At 42.2% G+C, this 9157-nt stretch overlaps 1 non-coding gene across 1 annotated transcript; it reads left to right on the forward strand.

Annotated features, from left to right (window-relative positions):
- Positions 1 to 985: 985 nt before the first annotated feature.
- Positions 986 to 1060, forward strand: Trnat-agu (transfer RNA threonine (anticodon AGU)). The gene has a single exon. It is a non-coding gene; the product is annotated as a tRNA-Thr (tRNA).
- Positions 1061 to 9157: the final 8097 nt, after the last annotated feature.

Raw genomic sequence — 9157 nt, forward strand, 5'->3', positions numbered from 1 at the left:
AAATTAGCGTAATGCGAGCCATGCGTGAAGCGTCCAACGAATTCGAAAATAAAAATTCTATCTACCAATCCTATATAAGAAGGTAGCATCTGTTCCCGAAAGAACAGATACTACTGATAACCATGCAGCTTCTCTAGAATGAAATGATAATAAAATCGACAGCCTAGCTGCAAACAGGCGCTGATATACATCATTGAGGACATGTTGAAAATGTGTGCCACGATCGGGACTCGAACCCAGGATCTCCTGCTTACATGGCAGACGCTCTATCCATCTTTCTTTTTTTTTAATCTCATTTTTGTTCACTTTCGTTTGCTCGGGGCGGACGTCGTAAGACATCCGTTTAAGTTCGCTGTTGATCGATTAACTCAGTTTTTTTATTACAGAGGGCAGCTAACCCTCTGACCGAACACGCTGAGCTACCGTGCCGGCGTCCATCTGAGCCACCGAGGGCACAGAGAATAATGCGTCTGCAGGGACTTATCCCTTGCACGCTCTCCGTGAGACCCGCATTCCCAACATGTCCAAACGACTAAATTCGTAGTGCGCCTAATAAATGTTTGCCCATCACACTCGTTACTCGTGGCAGATTAATCTACCAAGTCCCGTACGTGTTGAGGCATAGGGGGTGCGTTTGCACAAGAAGGTCAATGGCCGGGTAGCCATATTTTAACTATATATGAAGGTGGAATCTGTTCCCGAAAGAACAGATACTATTGATGACCGTGCAGCATCTCTAGAATGAAATGATAATTAAATCGACACCCTAGCTGCAAACAGGCTTCGATATACATCATTGGGGACATGTTGAAAATGTGTGCCCCGACCGAACGGGACTTGGTATATTAACCTGCCACGAGTAATGAGTGTGATGGGCACACATCTATTAGGCGCACTACGAATGTAGTCGTGTGGACATGTTGGGAATGTGGGTCTCACGGAGAGCGTGCAAGGGATAAGTACCTCCAGCCGCACTATCATCAGTGCCTTCGGTGGCTCTGATGGATAGAGCGTCTGCCAAGTAAGCAGGAGATCCCGGGTTCGAGTCCCGGTCGGGGCACACATTTTCAAAATCTCCCCAATGATGTATATCAACGCCTGTTTGCAGCTAGGGTGTCGATTTAATTATCATTTCGTACCAATCCTAAGAAGTAAACTCTTTGCGACCATAATGGCACTGAAACGAAGGATGACAAAGAAAAGGCCGAATTACGAAACGTCCTTTTCTACAACTGTCTCACAGAGCAAAATCGCACTGTAGTTCCCTCCTTAAATCTTCGCACTAACTACAGTGTGACAGATTTCGAAATAAGTAGCCAAGGGAGAGAAAAGTAACTGAAACCGTTCATTAGAGGAAAAGCCACTGGGCCTGACGGGATACCACAGAAGTGTACGCGAAAGAACTTGCTCCCATGCTAGCAGCAGATACCGTAGGTTTCTGGAGGAGCAAAGCGTTCCAAATGATTGGAAGAGAGTACAGGTAATTCTCGTTTTCAAGAAGAGTTGTCGAACAGATATACAAAACTACAGGCCTATATCTGTGACGTCGGTCTGTTGTTTAGTTTTGGAAAACGTTGTATGCTCTTTTATGACATTTCTGGAGACAATAATCTTTTCTGATGGAATCAACATGGGTTGCGACAACAATGATTGTGTGACACACATTTCGGTCTGTTAGTCCACGAGACCCAGAAAGCAGGAGATACAGGCGCCCAGGTAGATGCCGTTTTCTTCGTTCTTTCGGAAGGCGTTCGATACGGTTCACACAGCTGTCTATGAACAAAATACGAGCTTACGGAATATCAGTCAAGCTGTGTCAATAGATTGAGGAGTTTCTGGCAAGCAGTATGCAGCTTGTAAATCTGAACGGAGAGAAATTTGGAAATTTGTGCTAAGTTCCTATGGGACTAAACTGCTGAGGTCATCGGTCCTAGGCTTACAGACTACTTAATCTAACTTAAACTAACTTACGCTATTGACAACACACACACACCCATGGCCGAGGGAGGACTCGAACCTCCGACGGGGAGAGTCGCGCGAACCGTGGCAAGGCGCCCAAAGATCGCGCGGCTACCCCGCGTAAGAAGTCTTCAGACGTAAAAGTGACTTCGGGCGTGCCCCAAGACAGTATTATAGGACCATTACTTTTTGCAAACTATATAAATGACGTAAGAGGTAGCGTCGAACTTTCCGAGAGGCTTTTCGCGGATGATGTTGTATAAAGACAAGTCGCAACGCGGGAAGATTGTAGCGAAATGCAGGAAGACTTGCGGAGGAGCGTCGCTTGGTACAGGGAGTGGCGAGTGACCTTCACACAAACAAATGTAACGTATAGCGAATACCTAAACAGAATGACCATTTACTGTATGATCACTCGATTGCAGAGCAATCAATGAAGCCTTTGCTTCTTCAAAATATCTAGGAGTATGTGTGCGAAAAGATTTGAAGTCGAACGACTACACAAAATTAATCACAGGTAAGACAGTTGCCAGACAGAGATTAATTGGAAAAATCCACAGGAAATATAGTCCATCAACAAAGAAAGTAGCTTACAACACACTCGCTCGACCAATATATATTGCTTGCATGTTTGAGATCCGTTGGGGTTGGTTGTGGGAAGAGACCACACAGCGAGATCATCGGTCTCATCGGATTAGGGAAGGACGGGGAAGGAAGTCAGCCTTGCCCCTGAGATCCGTGTCAGATCGGATAGATAAATGAAATAGAGAAGATCCAAAGAAGAGCAGCAACTTTTGTTTCAGATTCATTTACTAAAGATGAAAAGCGTCACGGAGATGCGCAGCCAACTACAATATCAGACGCTGCAAGAGAGGCGTTCTGCATCACTATATGGTCTACTGTTAAAGATCTGAGAGCGTACTTTCCTGGCACAGTGAACCAATGGATTGCTTCTGCTTCGTGTATGTCAGAGCCCACCAACAATCATTATTCCCGCGATCCATTCGCGACTACAACTGGAAAGGGGAAAAGTGACAATGGTGCGTCAAAGTACCCTCCACTAATCATTGTAAGGTGGCTTGCGGAATATAGATGTAGATGTACGTAGATGTACTAGCGGAATTTGATTCTACAGATATACGAATAAAGTTAATGGCGGACAATGACTGACACAACAGCATCCACATTCGTGGAACACTACACACAGAAGTACCGCAGTGTAGACTGTGGATGTAGTATGTAGCATTTTTAAGTCACAATGATAAACTTTTAGGACACGTGAAGTGAATAAGCGGTTGTTATGGTGTGAAAAGGCGGCTGCGTCCAAAAGCAGCGGTATCTCATCGCATTCCAATAACTTGAAAAAAAATCTTTAGAAATACCCGGATATAGTATAGAAATAAAATTACACGAGATAAACGTAAAGCAGAATGCAAGGTGAATGTAAAGCAGAACTGTAGCATTGAATTTCAAATATGAAATGCTGTGAAAAGGGACTGCTACTATGTATGCAAAATGCTCGTAATGATCCATGCAAGCGACTTTATTGGAAATAAAGCACATGAATAACTGATGAGGATACTTACAAATGAATTTCCAAGATAAGCTTATTATTTTTATACTTGTACGGAATTTCGCGACTTTATAGAAAATGGTTGCACAGTACAGAGTAAATACTTGAAAACAATTACTTTATTCTGATCATAAAATGCTCGTACCATCAAATAAACCGGAAAACTTTAACCACGTATTTTGTGTTTTGATTCAGTAACTGCGGAATACTTCAGAAGAACATTCAGCGACAGCTGGTTAAAAATTTTGTGTTAAGATAGGTTTCTAAAAAACGTGAGCGTTAGACGCACACGGTTCTTTTCTATAAAACGATCACGAATTGAGGCGATAGCAACCAAATGTGCAACTCGTACTGAGTGTGTAAACGCATTACAGAAGCGGCTATAACTGCAAGAAAACTACGAATTAAGCGGTGAAACCGCGAAAGGATTAAGCCCTCAGGTGTGCGACGGTTGGCAATCGTTTAAAGGAAAGAGCACTGTTAAACATCAAAAGCCCAAATGGCTAATCTTTGGGACGTCGATTCTGATCTCATGCACGATATTTCGATGACTGATCCAACTGTCTTCCTCAGGCGCTGCGCACCGCATTCCATGCGAATGTTGCATGTCTCATGTGGAATAGATTATTAGAGAAGTCGAAGGGAGGTACAACAGACATCAGTGACACGCCGGACTAAGATAACAAGCAAATCAGCTGTCCCTGAGCTCTGCGTCAATAATAAACATGAAATTAAATACGGAGTGACCAATATCGTGGTGCAAATGCCGAGTTTCTGGTACAGCATAATGAAGAAGTTCATGGAACTCCGTAGCACTTCTACGCTTATTATCAAAAGCAAGATCGTGTGGTTCAAATAGCTCTAAGCACTATGGGACTTAACATCTGAGGTCATCAGTCCCCTAGACTTCGATGTCCTTAGGTTAGTTAGGTTAACGTAGGCAGGATTCGAACCTGCGACCGTAGCAGCCGCATGGTTCCGGACTGAAGCGCCTAGAACCACCCGGCCACAGCGGCCGGCGATCGTGTGGTGTATCAAGCTAAGTTTGTGGCTGGATTGAGGATACTAGGGAGGGAGAAGGCGGGAAGTTATTTTGCATGGAGAGGCATCACCAGATTTGGTGATAACTTGAAGTTTTCCCCAGGGAAGTGTGTTGGGACCGTTGCCGTTCATGCTGCATATTAATGAGTTTGCGAATAATATTAATAGTGACAGATTTTTTGCAGATGATGTACGTATTTGTGATGAAGCACTGTGTGAAAGAAGCTGCATAAATTTTCAGATCTTTATAAGATTTTAAAGTGGTGCAAAGAATGGCAACTTGCTTTAAATATTCAGAAATGTACACTTGTGCACTTCACAAACAGAAAAAAGTGGTATCCTATGATTATAATATCAGTGAATCACAACTGGAATCGGTTAACTCATATAGAAACCTCAGTTTAGCACTATGGAAGGATATGAAATAGAATGAACACACAGGCTCAGTTTTGGATAAAGCAGATTCTGGACTTCGACTCATTGGTAGAATACTGGAGAAATGCAGAGTCCACAGAACAGACTGCTTACAAATCGCTCTTGTGAGTCTTCCTACAATATTGCTCAAATGTGTCGGACTCGTACCAGGTAGGACTAACAGGGGATGCAGAATGTATTCACAAAAGGGTAGCACGAATGGTCATAGTTTTATGTAATCCAGGGAGAGTGTCACAGAGATTCTAAAGAAGCTGAGCTGGCAGACTTTTGAAGATAGATGTAAAGTATTCCGAGAAAGCCTGCTTACAAAGTTTCAAGAACCGGCATTAAAAGATGACTCCAGGGGTATACTACAACCCTTACACATCGCTTCTGTACGGGTGACATTAGATTAATTTAGCTCGCACGGAGGCTTCTAAACAATCATTCTTCGTGGGCTGCATACGTCAATGGAACGGGAAAAACTCTGATAACTGGTCCAATGGGATGTACTCTCTGCCATGCACTTCACAGTGTTTCGCAAAGTATAGAGGCAGATGTAGTTGTTCGTCAGGGATGCAGCTTTCCCCCTTCATTCTTCAGTATATACACTGCGTATTGCTTGAGGACACAGTGAGCCTGAAAAGATACATACAGATCGAGAAAACACAAAAATGCTTAGCTTTTCAGATTGTGATGTATAAACAGCTTGTTACATTAGGTGTTTTAAAAGCCGTTGTTGTTTGGTGCTTGTGCGTGCAGATTCCGTAACCTGCTGAATCCAGCAGACCGAGGTCGGCTCGACACTACTCAAGCACAATTGACTACCCCCCCCCCCCCCCCACCTATACCTGCAGCTCTATGCCCTGTCATCAACGAATACACCCAATACAATGCATACAGCATGTACAACAACATCAGCAGGAATTAGTAAAAGTGCCAAGGCACCACGTCGTTCCCAATACAGAACAAAAAAAGTCAGCATAAGACTATTTTTCATTCCAGTTGTTACACCACACCGACGATACATTTATGATTTACTTTTCGGGAGCTCTCTTTGTATCGTGTACAAATAATTTATATTACTAAAGCGATATCCCGTTACTCGGAACCCGACACCAGATGCAGCAAATTGGCAACAAAAATGCAACTTTCAGTGTTTCGCGTAGTTATTGACTGAATTTAAAAATTTGAAATACCGTCATAATCTGCACAATAAGAGGTGTAGTCATATATTAGACGTTTAACACAATGAGACATGTGGCTGTCTTGACGCAACGTAACTGACGTCGCGCTAATACACGCACTTCATTCATCCAGTATTTGAGAATGAGAGCATCTAGCGACTTCCAAGAGACTTTACAAGTATTTTCGAAGGTTTACGCATTTTTTTTCGTTGTTCATGCAGTCAAGATTCAGTATAAGGCGTCACGTTTTAATTAGTTACTTTTTTACTGCTAACTTTTTTGGAAACTTACTCTGCATACGGTATCTACATATGTCACTCAATATACCTGCAAACTTATATCATTGTACAACACATAGTTCAAGAGATAATGACATCATAACATTTAGATGCGTGAAAACTAGCTATTGGTTAAAACAGATCGTAACTTACCCACTATGTATTCACTCATTGCTTCATAATGAGAGCACGTAGCTACTTCCAAGAAACTTTAACTATAATTTCAAATCTTTCGTAAGCTTTTTCTCGCATACATGCTGAAATGCAAATATTTAACTCATTTGTAAAGTAATGAGAGTAATGAGATGTTTTTTTTGGGGGGGGGGAGTTAGATTCTTTAATCTTTTTGGTGGTTTGCATTAGGACGAATGGGCCACAAATGTTTCTGAGTATGTTGAGTATGAGAAACCATAGCTATTGAAGCAAGGGAGTAGATACGCAACATCTCACCAATGTTACGTACCAGTGCACTCAAACCTATCCGCCAGCTCACGAGTGTCAATTAAGATGTCTTCCGCATCGGCTTGTCACGAGTGCGCAGGACGAAATGTGTCATTCTATGGCTGTCGTCTGCAGAATGAGTCGCACAAGCAATATTTGTGCCAGCCGATCAGGGACTAGTATCTCCTCCCACACTACGTAAGTTTTTATTGTCATTTCATAGCAACCATGGCTTTGAAAAAGTAATCAACATTTCCAGATTACTCCATAGGATACCGGCTCATTTTGCCAATATGTCTTTAATTTAGGAATTAGTTTCTATCTCTAACAAGAATGTTGTTGTTGTTGTGGTCTTCAGTCCTGAGACTGGTTTGATGCAGCTCTCCATGCTACTCTATCCTGTGCAAGCTTCTTCATCTCCCAGTACCTACTGCAACCTACATCCTTCTGAATCTGCTTAGTGTATTCATCTCTTGGTCTCCCTCTACGATTTTTACCCTCCACGCTGCCCTCCAATGCTAAATTTGTGATCCCTTGATGCCTCAAAACATGTCCTACCAACCGATCCCTTCTTCTAGTCAAGTTGTGCCACAAACTTCTCTTCTCCCCAATCCTATTCAATACCTCCTCATTAGTTACGTGATCTACCCATCTTATCTTCAGCATTCTTCTGTAGCACCACATTTCGAAAGCTTCTATTCTCTTCTTGTCCAAACTAGTTATCGTCCATGTCTCACTTCCATACATGGCTACACTCCATACAAATACTTTCAGAAACGACTTCCTGACACCTAAATCTATACTCGATGTTAACAAATTTCTCTTCTTCAGAAACGCTTTCCTTGCCATTGCCAGTCTACATTTTATATCCTCTCTACTTCGACCATCATCGGTTATTTTACTCCCTAAATAGCAAAACTCCTTTACTACTTTAAGTGTCTCATTTCCTAATCTAATTCCCTCAGCATCACCCGACTTAATTCGACCACATTCCATTATCCTTGTTTTGCTTTTGTTGATGTTCATCTTATATCCTCCTTTCAACACACTGTCCATTCCGTTCAACTGCTCTTCCAAGTCCTTTGCTGTCTCTGACAGAATTACAATGTCATCGGCGAACCTCAAAGTTTTTACTTCTTCTCCATGAATTTTAATACTTACTCCGAATTTTTCTTTTGTTTCCTTTACTGCTTGCTCAATATACAGATTGAATAACATCGGGGAGAGGCTACAACCCTGTCTCACTCCTTTCCCAACCACTGCTTCCCTTTCATGCCCCTCGACTCTTATAACTGCCATCTGGTTTCTGCACAAATTGTAAATAGCCTTTCGCTCCCTGTATTTTACCCCTGCCACCTTCAGAATTTGAAAGAGAGTATTCCAGTCAACATTGTCAAAAGCTTTCTCTAAGTCTACAAATGCTAGTAACGTAGGTTTGCCTTTTCTTAATCTTTCTTCCAAGATAAGTCGTAAGGTCAGTATTGCCTCACGTGTTCCAACATTTCTACGGAATCCAAACTGATCTTCCCCGAGGTCCGCTTCTACCAGTTTTTCCATTCGTCTGTAAAGAATTCGCGTTAGTATTTTGCAGCTGTGACTTATTAAACTGATAGTTCGGTAATTTTCACATCTGTCAACACCTGCTTTCTTTGGGATTGGAATTATTATATTCTTCTTGAAGTCTGAGGGTATTTCGCCTGTCTCATACATCGTGCTCACCAGATGGTAGAGTTTTGTCATGACTGGCTCTCCCGAGGCTATCAGTAGTTCTAATGGAATGTTGTCTACTCCCGGGGCCTTGTTTCGACTCAGGTTTTTCAGTGCTCTGTCAAACTCTTCACGCAGTATCTTATCTCCCATTTCGTCTTCATCTACATCCTCTTCCATTTCCATAATATTGTCCTCAAGTACATCGCCCTTGTATAAACCCTCTATATACTCCTTCCACCTTTCTGCCTTCCCTTCTTTGCTTAGAACTGGGTTGCCATCTGAGCTCTTGATATTCATACAAGTGGTTCTCTTCTCTCCAAAGGTCTCTTTAATTTTCCTGTAGGCAGTATCTATCTTACCCCTAGTGAGACAAGCCTCTACATCCTTACATTTGTCCCCTAGCCATCCCTGCTTAGCCATTTTGCACTTCCTGTGGATTTCATTTTTGAGACGTTTGTATTCCTTTTTGCCTGCTTCATTTAATGCATTTTTATATTTTCTCCTTTCATCAATTAAATTCAATATTTCTTCTGTTACCCAAGGATTTCTATCAG

The sequence above is a fragment of the Schistocerca nitens genome, chromosome 1 (assembly GCF_023898315.1).
Source record: "Schistocerca nitens isolate TAMUIC-IGC-003100 chromosome 1, iqSchNite1.1, whole genome shotgun sequence".
In the NCBI taxonomy this organism is placed as follows: domain Eukaryota; kingdom Metazoa; phylum Arthropoda; class Insecta; order Orthoptera; family Acrididae; genus Schistocerca; species Schistocerca nitens.